Source organism: Coenobita brevimanus, chromosome 107 (genome assembly GCF_032717465.1).
Source record: "Coenobita brevimanus isolate Jiangsu-jjx chromosome 107, ASM3271746v2, whole genome shotgun sequence".
NCBI lineage: Eukaryota > Metazoa > Arthropoda > Malacostraca > Decapoda > Coenobitidae > Coenobita > Coenobita brevimanus.
Window position 1 is genome coordinate 1,915,731 of NC_137060.1, and position 25,937 is coordinate 1,941,667.

Genomic DNA, 25,937 nt, shown 5'->3' on the forward strand with positions numbered 1-25,937 from the left:
CATCTCTTGCACCCCCAGTTATCACAAACACCGCACAAGATGGCATTACTTCCCACGCCCTCGTGGCAAACTGCACATGGCCACTCTCCCTCGTCTTTGATAGTACCGCCACCAACCCTAGATATCATCACTTTTGTTTTATCTGCAGTTACCCTTAAGCCTTTGTGCCCCATACCATCCCTCCACTTCCTAAATCTTTCCTCCGCTTCCCTTTCATTCTCTGCAATCAACACCAAATCATCAGCATGCAACATCTCCCACGGGAATCCGCTTTTGAAGTCATGTGAGAGGGCTTCAAGTACCATGATAAACAACATAGGACTCAAAACTGACCCCTGATGCACACCAACGTTCACGGAAAATCATCACTCAAATCTCCATTCACTCTTACCTGGGTGCGAGCACCCACATACATAGCCATAACCACCCTAACCAGCCACTCCTCCTATGGTTCTTTCGCAGCAAGAAGTCCGTTCAGGGTGTGGCAGAATTTGGAATTCCCCCGAGTGCGATGTTGCCAATTTGACCACCAATTATCGGATTATCACTCTGTCTCCCAACCTACCCCCATCACACCTGTTTCTCTCTCTCTCTCTCTCTCTCTCTCTCTCTCTCTATATATATATATATACATATATATTGTATATGTATTATTTATTTTCAATTTTTTTTCCACACCACTTGAGGTAAAAGTCTAGGCGCGTTTTATTTTAAAGAGGTTTCCCCTGTAGGCCTAATCCTCTCTCTGATCTTTAATCATAATTTTCTTCGTCATCAGAACTTTCGGTTATATTGACGAGAGAGAGAGAGACAGAGAGAGAGAGAGAGAGAGAGAGGGAGAGAGAAACAGGTGGGATGGGGGTAGGTGATAATCCGATAATTGGCAACTCTACGGCGTGGCAACATGGGAAAAAAGCACTGCCACGTGTCATAGAATTCATTCAAATCGTTGTTATAATTCTAAAAAGTGATACTCAATGTACTATATAGCTTCCTTTACTATATACAGAATATAAAAAACAATTTGAAATAGCACATAGATGAGAAATAAAAAAGAGAGAGAGGCATGTACTACGGCTGATTTGGCAGCATCGCTAGAGGTGATTCACCAGGTGGGCCCCACCCTGAACGGACTTCTTGCGGTGAAAGGACCATAGGCAAGCCTTCTCATTGCCCACTTCACCACCTCTCTAGGGACTCTGTCAAAGGCCTTTTCCAAATCAACAAAAAACAAAATACAGATCCCTTTTCTTACCAATATATTTTTCCTGAAGCTGTTAACAATGAATATGGCATCAGTGGTCCCCCTACCTGGCATAAACCCAAAATGCATCTCATCAACATTCACTCTCTCTCAAATCAAACCTTCTAAGACTCTTTCCATTACCTTCATTATCTGATCTAAAAGCCTTATACCTCTATAATTTCCTATTTCCAGGTCATCACCCTTCCCTTTATACACATTTACAATTACACTCTTCAGCCAATCATCTGGGACAACACCATCCATCCATCATCCAATCCTACATCGCCCCATGAGAAGCGTAGGAGCCCAGGGCTAGGCAGTTGGTCTCGACATTTAAGATGAGAGTGACCAGCCTCACTCATCCCCGAGTGGCATTCACTCATAAATAATCATATTTGTCAGGTCAGTGACTAACCGCACCCCTATATCTCCTGAGGCCTTCAACATTTCGGCCGTCAACCCAGACACACCTGCTGCCTTCCCCACCTTCATTCTGCCTATTGCCTCACTCACAGTAGCAGCATCAATCAAATGCCAAGGGCCAAACACTGGATCTGCTGGCTCCAAACCTTCCCTGTCCCAGTCAAACTCCTCATTCAACAACCGGTTATAATGCTCTCTCCATGCATCTTTAATATCCCCACTGTTCACCACTACCCTTCCTTCATCATTCTTCACACACTGCTCACCTATAATATCCCGATTATCCCTCTTCATCTGATCACTTCATCACCTTAAATATCATATTTTCCCTTTCCACACTATTTAGGTTATCAAACAAAAGTCTCGGTGACTCAGACTTCGCCCTGTATACCTCTCTTCTAGCCCTACGCTTGGCAGCCAAATATTCCTCCTTGCTATAATGAAAATCATCATCATCGTCCAGGCAGGGTGAGGAGTAGCAATGTCCAGACAGCCCAAATTTGCCCAATCCAACGGGCCACGCTTCCATTCGCTCACCATTCAAGCCCCCAGAATCCTGGCTCTGTATGATACGCCAGGAACATTGACCACGTTCTGTAGCTTCACATAAATGTATCCGAGAGTCAATAATAATAATAATAAAAATGCAGTACCCCAGTCTGCAGTCCACATACAGTATACGCTGGCTACAGTTTACATATTGAAGGGACAAAAAAAATGTCACCATATGCTGAATTAATCTGCTTTCCAATACAAAGAATTACAGAAATCTGCCTATATCACACTCCAGGGGTTGTTGCTGTTGACCAACCCTTGTCTGTCTAGATGAGCAGACCCATCAACTGCAGGGAAGCAACTGCCCTTCCCATGCACTGAGTCTGCATTCCCTTGCGGCTGACAGCGGGGAATAGTGTAAAAGTTTAGTTCCTGGATGGATGTCACATTTGGGTAATTCCACGAAGATGTCAACCTTTTGTGTCAAAATCAGAATTGCTTAAAAGTATATAAATTATACATCATTTTAAAGCTTAATCATTGAATTTTATGAATCTGATGAGAAAGAGAGCCTAAACTGTCAACTTGGGGAGCTGCATAAAAAACTGTCATATTATGTCACCAAAGAAAAACCAGTGCTGAATATAGCAACTTTCAGAACATCACTGACCAGAGTATGTTATTGTTTGGAATGCTGACACTGTGTTTTACTGAAAATGTGTCTATTTGAGTTGTGATTGACACTACAGTTGTTTACATATACTGTATGTTGTGGTCAGAATGTAGCATGACCTTTAAATGGAAGTATTTCAGGAGTAACGTGTCTCATGTTTTTTCCTCATTTTTCCCATACACAACTAACAAACTGGAGAATACAAACATAACTTTATATTATAAACAGGCATCCCAAGGCCTTAATAATGTAACGCTGGGATATTTTGAAACAAACCCTGGTAAGCCATATGGTCTGTCACACACGTTACATGCCCACTGTGAGGAACGTTACCAGAAAATGATGTAAAGTTTCTCACGCACACCTTTGAACAAAAAATCAAAGTACCTGCACTGAAGTCCAATGATAAAACCCCTGTGTATGTAATTTAGTATGTTATCTTTAAGTTTTTATTCTTTCCAAACAGTAAATTGATTTTGCCTGGTACCTGGTGAGTGTGCTTTACCATCATGTCTCCAATGACTCCAGCTGATTATCTGAATTCTGCTGGTATTCATTTTACACATGTATCATTGTGGACTGATGGGGAAGCAGCCCACTTCAAGAATAGGTATTCTATGGCAGCTCTAACCTCTTACAAAGCCATCCACAACTGCACTGCTAAATGGAACTTTCAAGAAAGTTATCATGGCAAGGGCCCTCATGATAGGACTGGGGCTTTACTAAAACGGAATGTCTACAAGTGAGTTTTGCAAGATCGCTGTACAGTAAGGTCTGCTGTAGAATTTTATGAGGAGCCTGAACAAATAACAGATAAAACTGAACTAATGTATGTGTCTACTGAACATATAAACACTGAAAAGTCAAGATATGTGCAGATCTGGAAAAACTGTAAGGCAGCAAAATCCATTCAGCAGTGCCGGTCAGTAAAATCTCTTGGCCACTGTAAAGTAGCATTGTATCATTTGACTGCAGACCAATCACCTTTTAAGCAGTATTAACTTCAGGAGACTGGCTATGACCCACAATCTGACTCCAGTACTGGGAGTGATAGGGAAGGTACACCATCTCTTGCAGAAATGTCAGAGTCATTCATGTCCCAGCCTGAGCCACAAAGTACTACTGATATTGAGGCAACACGAAAACCATCCCCAGGTAACTATGTACTAGTTCATTACACTACCAAAAAGCTGTCGAAGCATTATGTTGCAGTGGTAGAATCAGTTCCGGAGCCAGGCATGATTGAAGTTAATTATTTAAGAAAGAGAGGCACTGACAAAATGGGTGATAGTCAGTTTCATTTTCCTGACAACCTGGACAGAGACGAGATCTCAGTGCAGGTATTGCCAACTCCTCATGTGTCAAGAATGACACGAACATTCAAAGGGGTGAACTTTTCTCCTCAATTAATTAGTCTAAAAGGATGAATTTTCCATCTTCGATGTGCAAGTAGTTGATCTTTGTCTTGTTTATATCACTGTTGTGATATACAGGTAAGCTTATCATGTAACTTTCACATCTCTTACTGGCTGTAGGGTTACTTATATGTTATAAGGTAATTTCTGTTCATAATATTCAAAATTACATTGTTCTTTTCCGCTGCATCACCCCCAACCCTGCTATACAAGAATCATGTTTTGGTTAATTTATCGTGTTTCACATTAATACATGACTTACATTGTTTTGTGATAATTACTGTAACCTTCATAAAATATGATTTTGTAATTATATGAGAAATATATATCGCACAAGTAACGTTTCTCACTTTTCCTGTTACGTGTCTCACGGTCACATTTTCCTCAACAGTAACAAAATTCTTAGGGGAAATAGAATTTGCAGGCTATGATTATGATCCTCATACACTGACATATGACTGATATAAAGCACTTCTTGACCTAACCAGTAAAATCACAGAGTTATTGAAAATACTCATGCAATGTAAAAGGTGGGGTAGCATCGCAGTAACATTTCTCACGCCACTTTTAAAAATTTATATAAAATCAGGATAAAAACATATGAATAATCTGACCATGGCATAATGTATTGTGAGGTGTTGGTAGTATACCTTCCAAACAGCATTTATTTATATTGCCTACATAATACAAGTGAGAGTAGATCAGTAACTTATCTCTGAATATAACGTTTCTCACGATGGAATGACCCATTTACATCTCTCCACTCAGTTAACAGGGGCACCATAGTTGGCTCCACTTCACCTCATAAAATGGTTCACCTCACAAAAATGGTTACCACTCACAGGTGTAAGTGTGTTCCTGGGTTACAGAAGTGAAATCAAAAGTACATTCAAGTCCCTTCCTTCCTCTCAACTCTTCCATTGTAAACCTAGCCCTCCCAGGCGTAGCATTCAAGAACACACAACACATCCATCTAATCACTGTCCTCTGTATGTCTGAGTCAATGAATATCCTCTTCCTTTACTGCCCATGTCTCACTACCATCCAGCATTACACTCCTAACACATGTCCAAGATGAATATAATTTCCTGACCAACATATATACAACATAAGGTCCAATACTTAGACTTCCTTTACTTAGCCTAAGGTGCCTTCATGTGGTGGCACTGATGTGTGTGAGTGGTGGAGCTGCCCAGGTATTTAAACATCCCTCAACACCTTCCCTATCTCTGCATGGAGGATGATGGGAAAAAAAAATATGTTCATCCTTGATTTGTATAAATCCACCAACTGTGTAAATTATAAAAAAAAAAAAAAAAAAATCACGTTAAAGAGAGATGCCTTCACCTGGTGACACTAATATACAACCTCCCTCAACCCACAATTTCAAATAAGGAGGATGGTGGAGAGGATGGAGAGTGAGAGGCTAGTGAAGATAATGTATGTGAGTGAGGTGGAAGGGAGGAGAGGGAGGGTGAGGCCAAGGATGAGATGGAGGAATGGAGTTGAGAGGTATATGAGAGAGAGGGGTGTGAGCTGGGAGCAGGACAGTGAAATGACGGGGGACAGGGCGACATGGAGGCGATTTGTTTGTGGACAACCCTTACGGGTTTAAGGCGTCTGGTAACAGATAGACAGAGAGATAGGATGGTGGACTGCAGGAGAAGAGCAACATCAGCCTGCAGTCCACTATATTTCAGAATCTACCTTTTGATTCACGTTCATCGCTTCACCCACAGATAAATAAACCGAGATACATGAAAGCAACAAAACCACACGTGCCCTATGGTGACCTCGTAGGTCACAGTCAAGGGATAGGTCCATTCTATGTCATTATTGTGCAAAACCAGGACACACAAGGTATGAATGCTTTATCAAGGCAAAAGAGGACAAACAAAAGACACAAGGATTTGGTCCTTACTGTAGGCATCATAGATACCAAGGGCACTGGACTAGTGATTGCAAAACAGTAGAAAAAATTGTGTCTATGTTCAAATCGGGGGAAGACCAAGTCATGACAAAAAACGAACAAACGTAAAGAAGAACAAGGCTAAACTTCACATAGGAGGCATGTTGGGAAATGAGTGTATCTTGATACCAGCTGTATGTGAGGATCAAAACGTTTCCTTATTTTTAGATACAGGCTCTCCAGTGAACTTAATAACACATGAAGAACTAAATAGAATTCTTAAAAATAAAAAGAAAGTAACTTTTCTGGATGAAGCTGATTTAGATTTATACACAGTAGATGGACAAGAGATTACAGTGAAGGGTATGATAAGATTAAATCTCAGTTTCACAGAAACTACAAACAATATGTACCAATTTATGTAACAGTTGCATTAACAAGATGTAACTTTTATGTAACTTTAACTACAATTATGTAACTACAAACGATATGTAACAATTATGTAACGACAAACGATTGCATTATGTTACACTTTGCCAATTAACAGTTGCATTAACAAGATGTAACTTTTATGTAACTTTAACTACAATTATAAGGCCAAGACACTTATGTAACAGCTGCATTAACAAAATGTAACTACAGTTATAAGGCCAACACAGTTATGCATTTCACTACAATAACCCAAGTACATACTGTATTACAGTTAAATAATTTACTTTTAATGCATTTATTCAAATATGTATACAACTTGTTTAAAATGTAATATTACTGAATAATCACTATTTACTATAAATATTATATGTATACAATATTCATACAATTATGTTACTTTTACAATATTATATATTTCACTTAATTAGCTTATAAGTTCATTATAATGTGTATATAATATGTATTAATATGTTAGGACTATTAACTGTCGATGGTACGCCATTTTCGCGTGACCGAGCAGATATCCGGACTCCATATTATAATTACAAATCATAATAGATAGATAGATAAATAGATAGATAGAGAGACAGATAGAAGCAGGGAGTCAGATGATGAGAAGGTATTGTGTCTGCGAGAATCGAGCAATGCTAAACATGCTTACACACTCTTAACTCAAGGAATGCTTATTAGGCACACGACAGTGCCTAGTGACCATACACACACACATACACACATACTCACACACAGGCTTCTAGAACTTTCCACCCACAAGGGACACATGTGACACACCCCTGCTACACCAGAATTTAGGAAAGAGAGCTCAGAAGGAGGTTAGCCACAGAACAGGCAGGTCGAGAAGGAGACAGGCCATAGAACAGGCAGGTCAGAAGGGGAGAAGGGCTTAGCAACTTGAGAGAGGGACAGAGAGAGCGAGACAGAGAGATAGCTAGCGGGACTCTATACTTCGCTCTGTGTGAGAGACTTGTTAATATTTCCAAGACAAATAAAAATAGTCCCATACTATTCTTTACCTCTCCTGTCACTACATGACAAATGGGAAAGAAGATTAGCTACTCGTACTTACAAAACATCTCACTTATAACAACCGCTCGCCCACAAGTCTAATATATATAAAACTCCACTACAAGTAAATACAAAGTCCTTTATGACACCTTCACTATAAACGCGCGCATGCGAACATGCACACACACACAAAGATTCATATCCTGATGGGCCTGAAGCAATAACAAGAACAAAGAGGCATCACATTCACACACTTACCACATTGTACAGGCAGGTGTTGGGGTTAACGTCCATTACAGTTTCAAGTTAGCTGGGGATTCTTCTTCTTCTTCTTTCTGCCTCTCTCTAGGCAGCTTCCACGGCTGACAATCAACTCACGCACCTGAAAAATATATTACACAATTAGTCCTTTCCTTCTGAACCTTAAGTTTACCTGGTAAGAAACGTATCTGGTGGCATCAAGAACAATATCATTTGGGGACAACAACAGGGTGACATGGAGGCAATTTGTCTGTGGCCACCCCTGGAGGCGTCTGGCAAGATTGATATATATATATATATATATATATATATTTTTTTTTTTTTTTTTTTTTTTTTTAATGTACAGAAGGAACACGAGGCTACAAGCCCACAAGATTGTTCCCTCCAAGAAAAAATAAAAACACGATAACAGAAGCCATATTCAAGACCCAATCATTTCAAGATGCCTGGACACACTGTATTTAAAACACTAAAGATCACAGACAGTAGGAAATACAAAGACAGTTCCAGAGTTGACCTGTTGCATACATGAAGTACTGAATGTAATGGTTAACTCTTGCATTTGAGAGTTTACATATTACAGAGTGAAAAACAAAATGTCACCATAGACTGAATTAATGTGTCTTTCAAAACAAATAAAGGAATCAGACTTAACAACATTCAGGAACAGACTCAGCACTCTTTCTCTCTCTCACACACACACACACACACACACACACACACACACACACACACACAAAAGGGGGCGATGCCTGGTAGATTTACCCCTTAATACACTTAAAGCATAATACTGACAAGTGCAAGAGCAATAAGATTGTGTCATATCATATTGTTTATAAAGACTCCAACCTGATTGCATACATTCGCCTTGGTCACCTAATGGCAACTCTCCACATTACTTGATCTCTGGCAGCCTCCCTATTCTGTCCCTTATCACTGACGTCACACTCTATAACCTCGTCCCAGGTCTTTTTCAGTCTGCCTCTCACAACCCTACCTGACATTCATACTTCTCACTTTCCCCACCCAATTGCCATCCTCCATCCTCCCCACATGCCCAAACCATCTCATTCAACCCCTCCTTATCACAACACCAATACACTTCGGTCCCATCCTTCCTCTCAACTCTACCCTCAACGTTCACACCTCTCACCCTCCACACCCAGTTGTCATCTTTCATCCTCTCCACATGCCCAAACCGTCTCAAGCTACCCCTCCTCATCACAACATCAATACACTCCAGTTCCATCCTTCCTCTCAACTCTTCATCAACGTCTCTCACCATACCATCCTCTCCACATGCCCAAACCATCTCAATCTATCAATTCTCATCACAATAATGTTTTCATGTACATTTTTATACCCTAAATCCTGCTGCAACAATAATCAACTTACATGATGAAACTAAAAAATCCCTAATTATATATGACATGGTGGGCATACAAAGACAAAAAAAAAAAAGATCACTTCTATATTTTTACCTTAGAAAGTGCAGAACTAACCATCTACCTGATATCTCCTTGCTGGGTATAATTTAATCAACTACTGAGGGTGTGTTTATACTTCAAGATTACTTTTCTCATTTATGTGTACCCTTAAAATTTGCACACACACACACACACACACACACACACACACACACACACACACGTTCATTTGTGCAACACTGGGGGGTTACAGTAGTCCTTAGCTTTAACTCATCTGATGTCTATCTATCTGTTGCAAGATGCCTTAATCCCATTAGCGGTGACCACAAACAAATCTCCATATTGCCCTGTCCTCTGCTATTTCACTGAGCTCCCTGCAACTCAACATCCGCTCTCCAATCTCTCTCCACTCCATCTCATCCTTGGTCTCCCCCTCCACCTGACTCAAACAGATCTCCATGTTGCCCTGTCCTCTTCTACTTGGTTTACCCTTCTCTAACTCACACTCCTCTGTCTCATACATCTCGCCACTCCATCCCTCCATCTCATTCTTGGTCTCCCCTTCCACCTCGAAATGAACGGATCTTGAATTTGGCTCTTTTGTATTGTTTTTGTTTCTTTCTTGGAAGGAACATTAATGTGGGCTCAGACTGTGGTTCCTTCTTCCTCGCATTAAAAAAAAAAAAAAAAAAAAAAAAAAAAAAAAAAAAAAACTTCCAGCTATTCAGACTCTTACACACTCTTTCAGCCAGTCTAACTTTCATACACTCTACTAGCCAGTCTCTCATTCTCCATCCTTTCCACTCGGCCAAACCACATCAAAGTACTTCTCTAAACACTTTCAATCACAAAAGATTTCACATGAGCTAAGGGGTCTTTGTATGCAACACGTGCTACGAGTGTAATGCTGTATGGTAGAGAGACCTGTGCAGCAAAGGAAGAGGATATTCACAGGCTTAAATGTACAGAAATGGCAATGATTAGGTGGATGTGCAGTGCATCCCTGAGTGCAAGGCCTGGGGGAGCTAGCTTTACGACAGAAGAGTTGAGAGGTGGGATGGGACTGGAGTGTATTGGTGCTGTGATGAGGAGAGGTAGATTGAGGTGGTTTGGGCATGTGGACAGGATGGGGGATGATAACTGGGTGCAGAAAGTGAGAAGAGTTAATTTTAGGGGTGGGGTTGCAAGGGGTACAGCAAAAAGGACCTTGGACAAGGTCATTAAGTGTGACCTCAGGGTTAAGGGACTGAACAGGGAGGCTGCCAGAGATTGAGCAGCATGGAGAGCCACCATTAGGTGACCAAGGCTGACACATGCACGTTGGAGCCTTCAAAAACGAAACTAGTCACACCAGGTACTGACCAGAATTTTCAGCCATGTACCTGCACAAACAGTTTGGTTTCTAAGGGTGCTGTTTACTATCTATCTATCTATTGCCAGACGCCTCAATCCCGTTTGGGGTGGCCACAAACAAATCGCCTCCAAGTCGCCCTGTCCCCTGCCATTTCACTGCCCTGCTCCCAACTCACACCCCCCTCTCTCATATACCTCTCCACCCCATCCCTCCATCTCATCCTCGGCCTCCCCCTCCCTCTTCCCCCCTCCACCTCACTCACATACACTCTCTTCGTCAGTCTTTCACCCTCCATCCTCTCCACATGGCCAAACCACCTCAGTGTGTTCCTCATAACGCTTCCTATCACATCCACATCCACACCACAACGCTCCTTTATATCCTCATTCATCAGCCTGTCTCTCCACGTGACTCCACAGGCTCCTCTTAAATAACTCATTTCCACTGCTCTCACTCTTGACTTGTGTCCTTCCAACAATGTCCAGGCTTCACTTCCGTACGTTAGAGTTGGTATCACAATACTGTCATGTAGTAACTTTTTCACTTCCATGCTCACTTCCCTGTTTCTTATCACTGCTTTCAAAGAACCAGCAACCTTTCTTCCCTGCTGTACCCTTTCAAGCACTTCACCCTCCAAACCTCCATCCTTTCTCATCAAACTACCCAAATACTTAAACGTACTCACATTTTCCAATTCCTCACCATCCAACCTCGCTGTACATTCACTAACTTCACCTCTCTCAAAGACCATCACTTTACTCTTCCCTACATTCACCTTTAGGTTCCGTTTCTTACACACTCTCTCAAACTCCTCCACCAAGCCTTGCAGCTCCCCTTCGTCTTCACTCAACAACACAGTATCATCTGCAAACAACAGTACAGGGAGTTTCCAAACACTATCCTCTCTCACCAGGGCCACTCCAACATCCACTACCCTACCTTGTACCTCTTTTATTACCCCATCCATGTACAGATTGAACAACCATGGAGACATGACACATCCCTGTTTCAAACCAACTTTCAAAGAGAAAAATTCACTTAGTTCACCATCCACACGCACTGCAGCCTTCGCACCATCGTACATACTCTTCACAGCATTCAACAACTTCCCATCTACTCCATAAATTCTTAACACTTTCCACAATCCTTGTCTATCCACCCTGTCATATGCTTTCTCCAAATCCATGAAAGCCGCATACAACTTCTTTCCCTTCTCTAGAAACTTTTCCACTAAAGATCTAAGAATGAATATCTGATCTACACAACCTCTTCCCTTCCTAAAGCCTCCCTGTTCTTCTCCAACTAATTTCTCTGTTCTTTCTCTAACTCTGTCTATAAGTATCCTACCATACACTTTTCCTATTATACTAAGAAGACAAATGCCCCTATGATTACCACACACTTCTTTTTCCCCTTTTCCTTTGTACAAGGGAATAATTATACCTGACTTCCAATCCTCCGGGACTCTACCTTCCTCCCAGGCCAATCTGCACATCTTCCACATCCATTCTACTACTATCTCTCCCCCATGCTTCAGCATTTCACCACACACTCCATCAATTCCTGGGGCTTTCCCCGATTTAACTTTCTTCATTGCTTCCACAACTTCTATCCTACTGATTTCTTCCTGTCTTCTCACCTCCCTCCTTCTCCCAGCCATTCCCCAGCCACTTATACTCGCATTACTTCCATCCTCTACGTTCAACAATTCCTTAAAGTGTTCTCTCCATCTGCTCACTTTTTCTCCCTTCTCCACTAGTAATCTACCATTTTTATCTTTCACTCCCCTGCTAACTTCACTTCCACCCTGTCTTACTCTTTTCACTTCTCTCCAGAACATTTTCTTACAGTCCCTCCACTTTACACTCAAATTCCTTCCAAATTCCTCATCCACTCTCTTCTTACTCTCTCTTACTAATCTTTTCACCTCTCTCTTTCTTTCCACATATAACTCTCTCTTCCGCCTCTCAACTTCTTCCATGCCCCTATTTCTCATCCATTCATTGTATGCTTTCTTCTTTTGTGCCACAGCCTGTTTCACCTCTTCAGTCCACCACGCTGTTCCTTGCACCCCCCTCCGTCTTCTCTTCCTTCCACACACCACATCACATGCTGCACATATTTCTTCTGTAAATATCTTACACCTCCATAAATATAAGTTTTTTTTGCTTTCGTTTTATAATCCTGACAGTCTGTTTATATGTGACAGTATGGTGCAGAGACCAAGGATGAGGTGGAGGGATGGAGTTGAGTGATATACGAGGGAGGGGGGAGTGAGCTGAGGGAAGGGCAGTAAAATGGTGGGTGACAGAGCAACTTGGAGGCGTTTTGTCTGTGGCCACCCTTTGCGGGATTAGGGCGTCGGGCTATAGATAGATAGATAGATGGTGCAGCACAGATGATTTGCCACACAGCACACCGAAGGCAATAACCCTACATGGAGTTTACTGATGACTGACACTGTGTAGGCAGAGCTGATGGAGAATATGAGATAGTAGAAGGTCAAAAGGAATAGGGAAGTGAGCTTAGAAAGACAAAGAGAGAGAGAGAAAAAGACAAGTAGATAGATAAACAGATAGAGATAGAGAGAAAGAGGGAGAAACTTTATTTCAGTACAATGATCCCTACTCTATCATATGGAAGTGAAGCTTAGCCTTACCTTATGACACCCTATGGAGATCTCAGCCACTAAGCCTCAGTTACGCAGTGCCGTGGCATCAATATATTCTTGCAAATACCCTAGCCTGTCGCAGTATGCGGCAAGAGGTGGTGTGTCTCCCATCTTTCGCAGGAAGGCGTCTGATTTCGGCTTGAAGGCTTCTACGGTGCAAGTTAACACGTTTGTGAAATATCCTTTGACGTGGCAGGATCTTCCCCTCTTGCTACGGAACTTTTATTCAAGCTTGGGTAGTACCAGACTCCTCCACAGGGTTAACATGCTGGTCTCATCCCTGGTGAAAGGACACAGGTCAAGGGTGAGAGCAGTGGAAGAGTGGCAAAGAGTGAAAAAATGTTATCTGAGAGGAGCATGTGGAGTGAAAAAGAGGTATGTGAGAGGTGCATGTGGAATTATATGGAAAAACAACGACAAATGATGAAGGTGGCAAGCACTGTGATGTGGATGTGACTGAAAATGTTACGAGAAATACTCTGTGATGGTTCAGTCATGTGGAGAACAGAGAATGAGACTGACCAGGAGACTGTATGAATGAGGTATTAGGGGAAACTAAGGCTAAGATGGTGGGATGGAGTGGTGAGAGATATCAGAGGAGTTGTGAATGGCAGAAGACAGAGTGACATGGAGGCGATTTGCCTGTGGCCACCCCTTGAAGGATTAACGTGTCTGGTAAGTTATACAGATAGATACAGGTAGATAAACAGACAAGGTCAAAGGGAATCTGCTGGTAATGCATGACTTCCTGTAAATGTCTGTTACTATGACCTCAATCTTGGCTACAAAAAAATAAATAAATAAATAAATCATGCCCTATGGGTCAGACACTTACATATTGAAACTTTATTGATTTATTTATAAGTGTACATTAGTGATTATTTAATGCACAGCTTCTCCCTTTCCTATAAAAATTCTAATGCTTGATCATTTTAAAAACACTTCCCTACCTTTCTTCCTGCCTCCCTCCCTTCCTGGATGGTGTGGAGGGTGGGAGATAATCCTGTCTATTCTTTTCTCACATGTTTGTTAAATCTTTGTAGCCTCACATCCACTCTTTTTTTTCTCACCAGAATGAGAGACTGATGAGGAGAGTGTATGTGAGTGAGGTGGAGGGGGGGAAGAGGGAGAGGGAGGCCAAGGAGATGAGATGGAGTGGAGAGGTATATGAGAGAGGGGGGTGTGAGCTGGGAGCAGGGCAATGAAATGGCAGGGGACAGGGCAACATGGAGGTGTGGCCACCCCTTATGGCAATAGATAAATAGGTAACCTTAATATGTGGCAATAGGCCCCCTGTTATTCCTGCTTCATGTGAACGCCTGTATGAACTTGATAATTCCTCACATAACTCTCCATTCACTCTCACATGTACAGCAGCTGCCCATTCATAAAATTTCACGTCAACCTGACAATCCATTAAGATACAGTTTTCTCTATCTATCTACTGCCAGATGCCTTAATCCCGTAAGGGGTGGCCATAAACATATTGTCTCCGTGTCGCCCTGTCCCCCGCCATTTCACTGCCCTGCTCCCAGCTCACACACCCCTCTCTCATATACCTCTCCACTCCATTCCCCCATCTCATCCTTGGCCTCTCACAGCCCATTTTTACTATCACCCATGGAACTCTATCAAATGCCTTCTCCAAATCCACAACCATCATTCATTCCCTTGATATAGTCCCACCTACTTCTTCCTTCCCCTTTCTCATTCTGTGTGTCCTCTCTTCCTACTTCTCCATTGAAATCCTGTCACATTTTATTATTTTTCCAGTGCAGGTGGCTCTACACTGAGTGACAAGCCTAATGGTTTCCTGTAACTGAGGAAACTGTTTACAATGCTGGGTGGTAACCATATAACCAGATGATGGGGTGATGTGCAGCCTTCTATGGTGACTGTCAACTGGTTGGACTGACGCATATCCGGAGTCCATCCAGAAATCAAGCCTCCATAATACTCCCTGTGCCTCATTTTTTTTTAATTATTTACTTTTTTTAATGCAATGAAGTAGGAGCCAAAGGCCAGGAGCCCACAAACTATTCCTTCCAAGAAAAAAAACAAAACAAAAACAATACAAAAGAGAGCCAAATTCAAGATCCGTTCATTTCGAGATCCGCAGACACAATGTGTTTGAAAGACTAGAGATCATAATAAGTAGGAAATACAGACAGAGGGAGACAGTTCCACAGTTGACCTGTTGCATAAATGAAGGACTGGGAGTAACGGTTAACTCTTGCATTAGAGAGTTGGACAGAAATGGGATAAGAGTTTGCTGCTAGACGAGTGCTACGCACCCGTCGTAGAGGTGGGGAGATGCAAGCAGACAGTTCAGAGGAGCAGTGACCACTGATGTAGCGACAGAAAAGAGAAAAAGATGCAACAATGTGGCGAAGAGACACAGGTTGAAAGGAGCCAGTAAGAGGAGGAGAGTTAAAGAGACGAAAAACCTTTGACTCCACCCTACTGAAGCTGGGGGGTGGTTTGCATGCATAGGAGAGGCAGAAAATTACTCTTCAGATTAATCAAGTATATTATCTAAGGTTCAGAAAAATCTTGGGTAGATATCTGGATAAGTGGTCAATTTCCAGTATATGGCCTTTGAACTCGACATACACATGCAACTTTTTTCACCAAAAATGAAGATATAATCAAAGACAATATGCCTCAATCTCTGCTTCTAATTCACATGGAAATATTGTTTTGGTGTCTAAATATATGTTTTTGATGTCCAGGAACTCAGCTATGTCGGTTAAAATGTGCCCAGACTTACAGAAATGCATAAAAAGTGGAAAAACTGTTTGCCACAACCGATGGCAAAATCGTTATAGCAGAAAATTTATTGTAAATCGAATTTTGGGGTGGAACTTTTCTATTATCGTTGTAGCGAAATATCGTAAACCAAAACATTGTAAAACGAGTAATGACTGTATTATGAGCGTTTATAAACTGGAGAGCTGCTACCACATGTGTGAAGCACAGGCTGTCAGGAAGGGCTACCAAACAGCTCGGGGGTGCATCTGCAGCACAGGTGAATGCCAAATCATCAGACCTCATTGGCCCAAGACAACCAGAGTCTTTCAGGAACAATGGCAGCATGATCAGGAAAGGAGGAAGGAGGCCAGAAATCATGCTGGCGTAACACAAAGCAAGAGGAACTGAAGAAGCTGGGCTTACAAGACAAGGAGATTGCTAATGTAGCGGTAGATTGTCGGAGAAATAAAGACCTTGATATACCGAAGGGAATGGGAGGCCCTTTGACATCAGCTGCTGGAAGTTGATATGTTGCAGCCACTGACATAGATGAGGGCATCAAGGTAGGACGGCTCTACCTGGAGGTTCGCTATGCTCGGGACACGTCACTCTCCCTCCCAAAGTCCAGTGATCTGTTCCGGTTGATGAAAGACCACAAGAAGCTGCCAATGAACACATATGCAGCCAATCTTAAGCTGTATCTTAATAACATTACCTGTAATGCAGAGGTGACCCTGAATGACTTTAGTCAAGCCATGGACACAATTCTGAGCCAGCAGAACTAACTGTCTGTAAACAGGCTATGTACCATGACACAAACTGTGGACTTCGACTTCCTCAAACTCAACATTATGGACTAAATCCTAGCATTATTCTATCTGAAATGTATGTTTGCTGTTAAGAACTATTTTGCTGTTTATGCCTACTGTCTCCCGTAAATAAAAAGCCATATATTTGGTCTCCTGTGTTGGATTTCAATTTTTACGACTATCGGGAGGCGTTTTGGGAGGGTAAAATGCTAAATTTGGGGTTCCACATATCAAGGGATATGTACAGAGGGTTAGACTTGATTCTTTAGTCAACCAATGCTATTTCCTCACTCAGACAGACCATCTCCATATTTTAGAGGGGGTATTTGAAAATTATGGAACACCACCTCCTACCCAACCTCGATCATTTTACTAGTAAGCTATTTCCTTCTGTCCTAGCTTTTCCCCTTCCTTCCGACCCCTACAGTTGGCCACCAAGTACAGCTCCCTATCTGTTTGTAAAGCTGGGGGCAATAATGGATCAAAAAATGGCTGGGTAGATAAACAGGAAGTTTGACAGAAGAATAAACGGACAGCCTGACAGACAGTCTGATAGATACAGAGATAATTATGCTGCAGTGCTCCTCTGTGCAACTGACCTTTGTGTCTGGCATTTCCTAAACCATCCTGGGATACAAGGGCACTCTTATCATCTGGGTAACCACACAACTTTCCTAGGTACTCATTTTACCTTTTGTATTATTCTCTCTCTCTCTCTCTCTCTCTACCAGTATTGCTAGCCACTCTGCTACTCATTCAAGAAAAATGTATTGAGGGGTTTAAGGGAGCACCAAAATGTGCCTCTGATAGCAGCATATAAGGAAATGAATCAAGTAAATAAAAGAGGGCCCTGGTGATAGGAATAAATGATTACAGGGCAAACATAGGGCAGAATGGGGACAGAAAAAGTATGAAGGACTGTTTTGTGATAGACTGGTGTTCTCTCTCTTTTTTATGTAAGGAAGAAGGAACTAACGGCTAGAAGCTCAACAAAAATAAGATAAGAGGGTCAAATTCATGATCCGTTCATTTTGAGATGCCTGGACACAATGAGTTTAAAAGATTAGAGGGATGCATTCTTGGGGTGGCACTCTATAACCTGTCAATTCCACTGCCTGGCTGTACAAACATCCCTCAACTCCCTACCTATTTCCCTGACAGGAGGGCCACTTCAGCCTGTAGTTGACAGGATGCACATTTGAGATGAGCCTAGGTCTACAACTACTACTATAACTATACAGACCTTGGCAAACAGCTTATTTCAGTACACAAAACATCATTATTTGCTGAGATTATTTATGTGTAATGTGTCCATACCAAAAAATCAAACATGAATAAAGAACACATGCTTTAGTACTTGCCCCTTTGTCTCTGCTGGCCAAAGGGAGATCAAGTGTGTGTGTGTGTGTGTGTGTGTGTGTGTGTGTGTGTGAACAAGATTTTATCTGCACGTGTAAGGTAATGAATGCCAGTACACAATGCTAGAGCCTCCTTGATCATTCATAATGTCCATGTGCTGTGTGCATGTAAGGTTTTATGTATGTGTACATTTAACAATGCACTACATTACCAGTCAACTGATTTAGGTCATAACGTTATGTATTTTACCTTTAACCAGCACGTTACACATGTGCACTACTGTAAACGTAAGACACTATAAAGTTGAAACGGGTGTAATGTTAGCAGGAAAGTAATGTATAAGTTGAGAAATAGTGTAAGTTGAAAGAAGTGATATCAAAACTACACCCACTGTGTAAATCTGCGAAAATATGACGCTCAGTATAACAGTCTGGTCTGTAAATATGTGACAGCAAGGATATAAAGTGGAAACGGGTGTAATGTTAGCAGGAAAGTAATGTATAAGATGAAAAATAGTGTAAGTTGTAACAATTGATGTCACGAGTACACCCAGTGTAAATCTGCGAAAATATTACGCTCAGTAGAACAGTCTGGTCTGTAAGTATGTGATAGCAATGATATAAAGTGGAAAAGGGTGTAATGTTAGTAGGAAAGTAATTTACAAGTTGAATACTAGGGTAAGCTGAAACAAATGATATCGCGATAACACTCACTGTGTAAATATGCGATAATATGACGCTCAGTAGAATAGTAAGGTCTCCAATTATGTGATAGCAATGATATAAAGTGGAAACATGTGTAATGTTAGTGGAGAAGTATTATATAAGTACAAAAATAGGTTGTAAGTTGAAATAATAGTCATAGCGACTTCACCCGCTGTGTTATTATGCGCTATTATTACGCCAAATATTATCGTAAGGCCTGAAACTATCTCAAAACAGTTCTCTAAAGTGGAAAAGTGTATAATGTTATTAGGAAAATATTATGTAAGTTGAAAAAACACAATGCGAGTTGAAACAAGTCACATCGACTCACTCACTAGGTAAATAAGCGCTAACATTACGCTAAATGTTATCGAAAGGCCTGTGAATACGTAAAAACAGTTCTATAAAATGTAAAATGGTATAATGTTATTGGAGATGTATTATGTAAGTAGAAAAAATGATATGTATCATGAATCAGCAATGTTAGCAATTCATCAGTGAACAGTTTGGCCGATTTCGCTCGGTTCGCCCGATGGTACAATGCTTATTTCACCTCTATTTTTGTATAAAATCCAATTTACTCTTGTATCACATGTTTTTATGTTTGTAATAAATACATATCTACTTACTTTTATTGGTTTCCCAGACTTATAATACCATAGAAAACGTGAGAGCCTCAGACCACCTCCACAGAACACGGTACCAGGTGTAACGAAGGTATACCTGTTTAGGCCACTTATGGACCCCGGTGAACACTTTCTAGGTGATTGACCATTGTTTCTGACCAAAAGCGAAAGTTTTAGCAAAAAAAAAAAAAAAAAAAAAGGGTCCAAAAATGGTCGGGATTGGGGGGTACCAGTGGTGAAAAAGTGGTCGGGACGGGGCGGGTTAACTGACCTGTCACTATACCCCATCCACATTCAGTGTACCATTGTATGTATATTGTAAGGAACTTGGACTTAGGCAATATATGTGTTAAGGTATCTTGCCGTGTTTTTATGCCCTGTTCCTTTGTAAGTGTTCTATTTCCGGTCTGGAAAGAGGACCCCGCTCAGTCGCTGGTGTCTTTAGAACGAGAAGTCGGTCTAAAAACATCCAGCATAACAATAAAAACAAAAATAGTAATAAAAATAATAATAATTGTAATAACTGAGCGCTCAAAAGCAGGGAGGTTACCTGCAAAAAGGTAAACCTACAATCTGCGGGGTTCACATCAGGTAAGCCAGGGGCCCCCAACAATTACCCTATATTAACCTAAATCTAAACCACATTGCCACAAAATTCTCTGCCAAAACTGAACAAATCGCACTGAAGAATATCGTATGAGCCTGCATTTCATTTTCACAAAAATTATTCACCTTAGAGCTCTCCCTCTAGGTATGGGCCAGCAAAGTGACAAAACAGACGCTTACCTTGAGTGATCTATACCCATTATTCCGACGTCCACTTCATGTCACCGTCTTCCCTCTTGCTCCTGGGAATCTTTGAAGACTTTCTGGCCCGTTTTTGGACGTCTTCCCATCCGCTGACGACAATTCTGACTTAAAAACCTGCGGCATCTCTAACATCTCCCTCACCAACATCGCTCACAAAATGGCTGCCAGCCTCCGCCGAGCAGAACATCCGGGACCTTGTGAAAAATTTTTGTAGCGACACAAACCCACCGTCTGATTGATAATATTAATAATAAAAATAGTAGAGAAAATACATAAAATATCCTGAGAGGAAGAAAAGAGCCGATTAGCAATTTACCTTCATTATTAACCTCGCATTATGGACCATAGAAAACGCGTAATCTTACCTTATGGACCAGAGAAAACGGATTACGGAGAACTGTTCTATATTTTGTAAATATGGTAAACAAATAAAATATCTGAAATCTAAGCATCTATTCAACTGTCTGTAGCCTTAATATCAAAAGGGGTGGCTAGAAAACTGTTCTCCATGTCAACCTGTTCTTCGTCATCTGACTGCCCTTTCTCCAACACGTATACCTCCATCTCATCCTCAATCTCCCCCGTCCTTCTACAACATCTGGCTGCCCTTTCCTTCACATGATCCTCATATACTGTACTCCATCTAATCTTCCATCTATTTCTTCTCTCACGTATGCCTTCATCTCTTGTCCCTCTTTCTCTCTCCATATCTCCATCAACCCTCCATCCATTCGCTCCCCATCTCCCTCAATTTCCTCTCTCCCTCTCATACCTCAGTCTCATCTCTGCATCTCTTCTCTCCATCTCCATCTCACATCCCTCAATCTCATCTCTTCCTCTCCCTCTCTCAATATCATCTTTCCATCCATCTCCATCTCTTCCTCTCCCTCTCTCAATCTCATCTTTCCCTCCATCTCCATCTCTCATCCCTCTATCCATTCTTTCTCACCCATTCCATGTCGTCTCCCCCTCTCAACACTACCAATTCTTTCTCCCACTCTCCATCTTCCCTCTCCACTTCTCGCTCGTTCTACCCCTCTATCTCATCTATCCTGCTCCTAAGCAAATGTCAATAAAATCGGTCTAGTAACCAAGAAGACTCATGCCAACCTTACTGCAGTGTCACAATTTCAAGCAGCCACACCCACAATCCGTTGCCGGGCTAGTTACATCAGATGAAAAACCTGCTATATTGAACTTTAAAAAGGGGAAATTTGAATCCACTTTATTGGTAATAGTAACAGTTTTAAATGAGTTAAAAATTTGAATAGCAATAAAAATGAATGGTCAAAATTACCACACGGGGACTGGGCTTCCTATTTTTATTCAAATGGGTGTTACAGGTTATTTAGGACTGATTAGGTCTTTTATTTCAGATAGATCAGGGATAGGTTAAGGTAAAATTTTTGGTTTGATAGGAATTGGGAGCTTCCAACACTGGTCCAATGGCAATCGTAGGGTTATCAAGGGGGTCTGGGGGGCATAGGTTAGGTTAGTTTGGCAGGACCATCAGTATATAAGCTGACTCAGGTGTCTAGGTAGCTTCCTCTAATTCCCTATGTTTGTATGTGGCATGTGTAAGGAATAATTATGCTGTATGGTTGCAAGACCTAGGCAATAAAGGTGGATGTTCGTAGGCTCAAACGTACAGAAATTAATATTAAATGGATGTGTAATGCGTCCTTGAAGGAGAGACCTAAATGGGCTAAATTTAAGCTGAAGAGTTTAGAAAGATGGACTGGAGTGTATGGAGGTGTGATGAGTGCTAGACTGAGATGGTTTGGCCAAGAAGGGATGACAAATGGGTGTGAAAAATAAGTGTGCATGTCGGGTAAGGTTGCAATTTTAATTTTTTAATCCCCGAGCTAGACCTCATCAGATCATATAGCCCTGCTAGGGTTACAGTGACAGTGAAAGAGTGAGGCCAAAATAATATAAGTAACACACTGTAAGACAAATACCCAGGCAGAATAGAAAAGACTAGACAACACGGACATTTAGCCTGAGCGCGAGGAAAAGCCAAAAGTGTATGAAAATTGTCCCCGCGACTAAGTAACTTTCTCGAGTGTCGCGACTTGCGCTCTGATCAATTATAGTAACATTCACTCTCTGGACCCCAGGCCCTCTCTACCCATAGTGCATCCGGTCGAGACTATTAAATACTAATTTTGCCTTTAGACACAATACGGGTATATAAAACTTACAACTCACCATCGAGATATAATTGCAGAACTCTACTCTCTGCCTGTGCTGTGTGTGATTATTGGGAAGCTAACTCTGTAAACCTGTCTCCATCATATCCTGTAACTCTTTGTTTGTATTGTAACAGTGTATTGAAATAAGCCAATAGATGTGTTAAGGTGTGCTGCCTAGTTTTTATGCCCTGTTCCTTTGTAAGTGTTTTATTTCCGGTCCGGAAAGAGGACCCTGCTCAGTCGCGGGCGTTTTTAGTCCGGGAAGTTGAGCTAAAAACACCCCGCATAACAAATATTATAATTCCTCCTTCTTTTTTAAAGTTCCTATCTCTTCTCCATATATTATATTCCTTTATGTTTAGGATGTCATTTGATAGCCTTGGTGTTAATTTTGTTTCAGGTAGGCATATAATATGTGGTTCATTTTCTCTGACATAATCATTCATCTCGTAATAATTTAGATACCATTCCATCCATATTTGAGTACATCAACTTAATCATCTTGTTTATATACTTGTCATGACTTGGTTCTACTACCTTCCTCCTTTTTATGATGTGGCAGGGGTAAACCAGCTCTGCTGTCGAGCCCTGCTGCGGATGTCACTGATTGCATTGCGCAGTTAACCCTTGTGCAGTGTGGTGCGGTGAGGATCTGTCCGTTCTCCCCTTTGGGGCTAAGATGCGAATGAATGTGTTTGAATGGATGAGTAAATGGGGAGTGTGTCGTCCTGTCTCGGCTACCTCCCTTTCCTTGGGGGAAGCAGCCTAGGTATATAGATAGATAGATATAGTTTATGTACCACTTTCGTACCTGCAATCCTATTACTTTGTAAAAAAAAAAAAAAAAAGATGTATTCTTCTCCTCCTCTGATCTTCCCTCATTTTTTGTTTTTGCTTCCTCCCTCTTCTCTTTCAGTAATTCCAGTTCCTCTTGTGTTAGGCATCTTTTTATCCATACATTTTTGAACTCCTCTTTTTCCATAAGATTCTTTGCATTTTTTAGTATCTCCTCCACGGTGTTTACACTCTGGAAGGTTACCTTTAAGGGTCTTGACTTGCTTCTCTCGTATTTCCCTAACCTTTTGTGTTCCTCGATGTCTTTACTACAGATTTCCTCTGATACGTCTTTCAATATGCTCATTACATTTGTCATCTCCATTTTGTCTCTTGAGATCTTGTTTTTTACTTCTTCCTCTTCTATACCAGTGATTACTATAGATTTGTTGATATATACTGAATCTCTAATTTAGGATTGTTTTGGATTCTTTTCACTTCCTTTTTAATGCTTTTTTCTAAGTCTTTCTTTACTTTCACCATTTCAGCATAAGTGGTTTCCACATCATTTTTGTAGCTTTGCACAGCTTCATTCACCTGTGTTATCTTCTCAATATCACTGCTCTGGTCTATCAGACTGCTTACTTGCTTAATTGTCTCTATCACTTTTGAACTCTTCCATAATACTCTCGTGGTTGATTACTGTACTTGCCATTTCACTAATTTTTCTCCTAAGTGAACCCAGTTCTACTGTCAGCTCATCTATGGTTATGTCTTTCTTGCTGACTTCCTTTCCTAATTTTTCTATTTCTTCCTTTGCAAGTGCATCTGTTCATAATTTCATCAATCTCATTTGAAAAGCCGTCTCTAGCCTGTGTACTCGTTCTACCAGTTTATTGTGAGTCTCCATTTCAACCAGTTCTTGGTAAAAATCATCGTCCTGCTTTCTACCTTTATCCCTTTTCTTTTCCAAATTTGCTTTACTAAAGTATCTGGTCATGTTGCAGTACTAAAAGCACGTTTGGTACTTACATTCCCCGGGGCAGTGTGTGTGTGTGTGTGTGTGTGTGTGTGTGTGTGTGTGTGTGTGTGTGTGTGTGGAGCAAGCTGCGTGTGTGTGTGTGTGTGTGTGGTGTGGAGAAAGCTGCGTGTGTGTGTGTGTGTGTGTGTGTGTGTGGTGTGGAGCAAGCTGCGTGTGTGTGTGTGTGTGTGGTGTGGAGCAAGCTGCGTGTGTGTGTGTGTGTGTGTGTGTGTGTGTGTGTGTGTGTGTGTGTGTGTGTGTGTGTGTGTGTGTGTGTGTGTGTGTGTGGTGTGGAGCAAGCTGCGTGTGTGTGGTATGGAGTAAGTTGCGTGTGTGGATTAAGTTGCGTGTGTGGATTAAGTTGAGTGTGTGGAGTAAGATGCGTGTGTGTGTGTGTGTGTGTGTGTGTGTGTGTGTGTGTGTGTGTGTAATTAATTCACCGGGTCGGTCAGGATCACTTGATGGTCATGATAGTCAGCTTTTACCCTCCCGGAAGGGAGCTGAGAGCTCATATAGTCCGATCTAAGGGCAAGGCTGTGACCTTCACACGCACACACCCGTCCCCTTGCTCAAGGGGGACAGTAACCACCGAGGAAGAGCTATTCTTTCTCTCCCTCGCTGGACTAGGAGCAGGAAGGACATGAGGACGTGACTGTTTGGTGAGGGTGGTCAAGTTAATTTTATTTGACTTGTCAGGCTTCTGTTTTGGCCGCACTGACTGCGAAGGAGCAGCGGCAGCCTGAGAGTATGAAGTAGCAACAGGGATGTCTGTCAGAGAGTTGGAACGTACAGGAGGCTTAGCCTGAGAGGTAGGGCGTGGGGCATGAGGAGCGAATGTAAGGTCAGTCTGTGTCTCCATGGTGCACATCACAGGACGGGACACAACCGCCGATGCAGAGGAGATATTAGGTTTGGGAGTTGCATGCAACTCCTTTACCTTCTTCCTAGCATCGTAAAAGGATATGCCCTCAGTTGCCTTCACTGTGCAGACCTCTTTCTCCTCCTTCCACTTGGGACAAACCCGAGAGGAAGTGGGGTGAGCGCCCTGGCAGTGAAAGCAACATTCATTCTCTGATGTACAGTTGTCAGCAGAATGGCCTACAGCCGCGCACTTGCCACATGCTAGGTTAGAAGACCGACAAGCCTTTTCATGGTGTCCATATATCTGACATTTTGCACAACGAAGGGGGTTCGGGATGTATGGTCTGACATTGAAAATTTCGTATCCAACTTTCACATTGGCTGGAAGAGATACTTTTCCAAAAGTCAAAACAACTGTTGCGGTCTTCGTCCTTATGCCTTCCGAAAATCTTGTAATAAATCTGGCCTCCATTACATCTTGCTGAGCAAGTTCCTGTACGATTTCTTCCTCTTCCATAAGCACCAGATCCCTGCAGGTGATAACACCCTTGCAGGAATTCATGGAGTGGGGGATCGTTGTTTGGACATCGTGACAATGGAACTTCCTCAGTTTAAGCATATCCTTGACCTGAGCTGAATTCATGGTTTTTACGAGGAGGTCTCCACTCGCACGTTTTTTCACTTGTTCCACCTCTCCT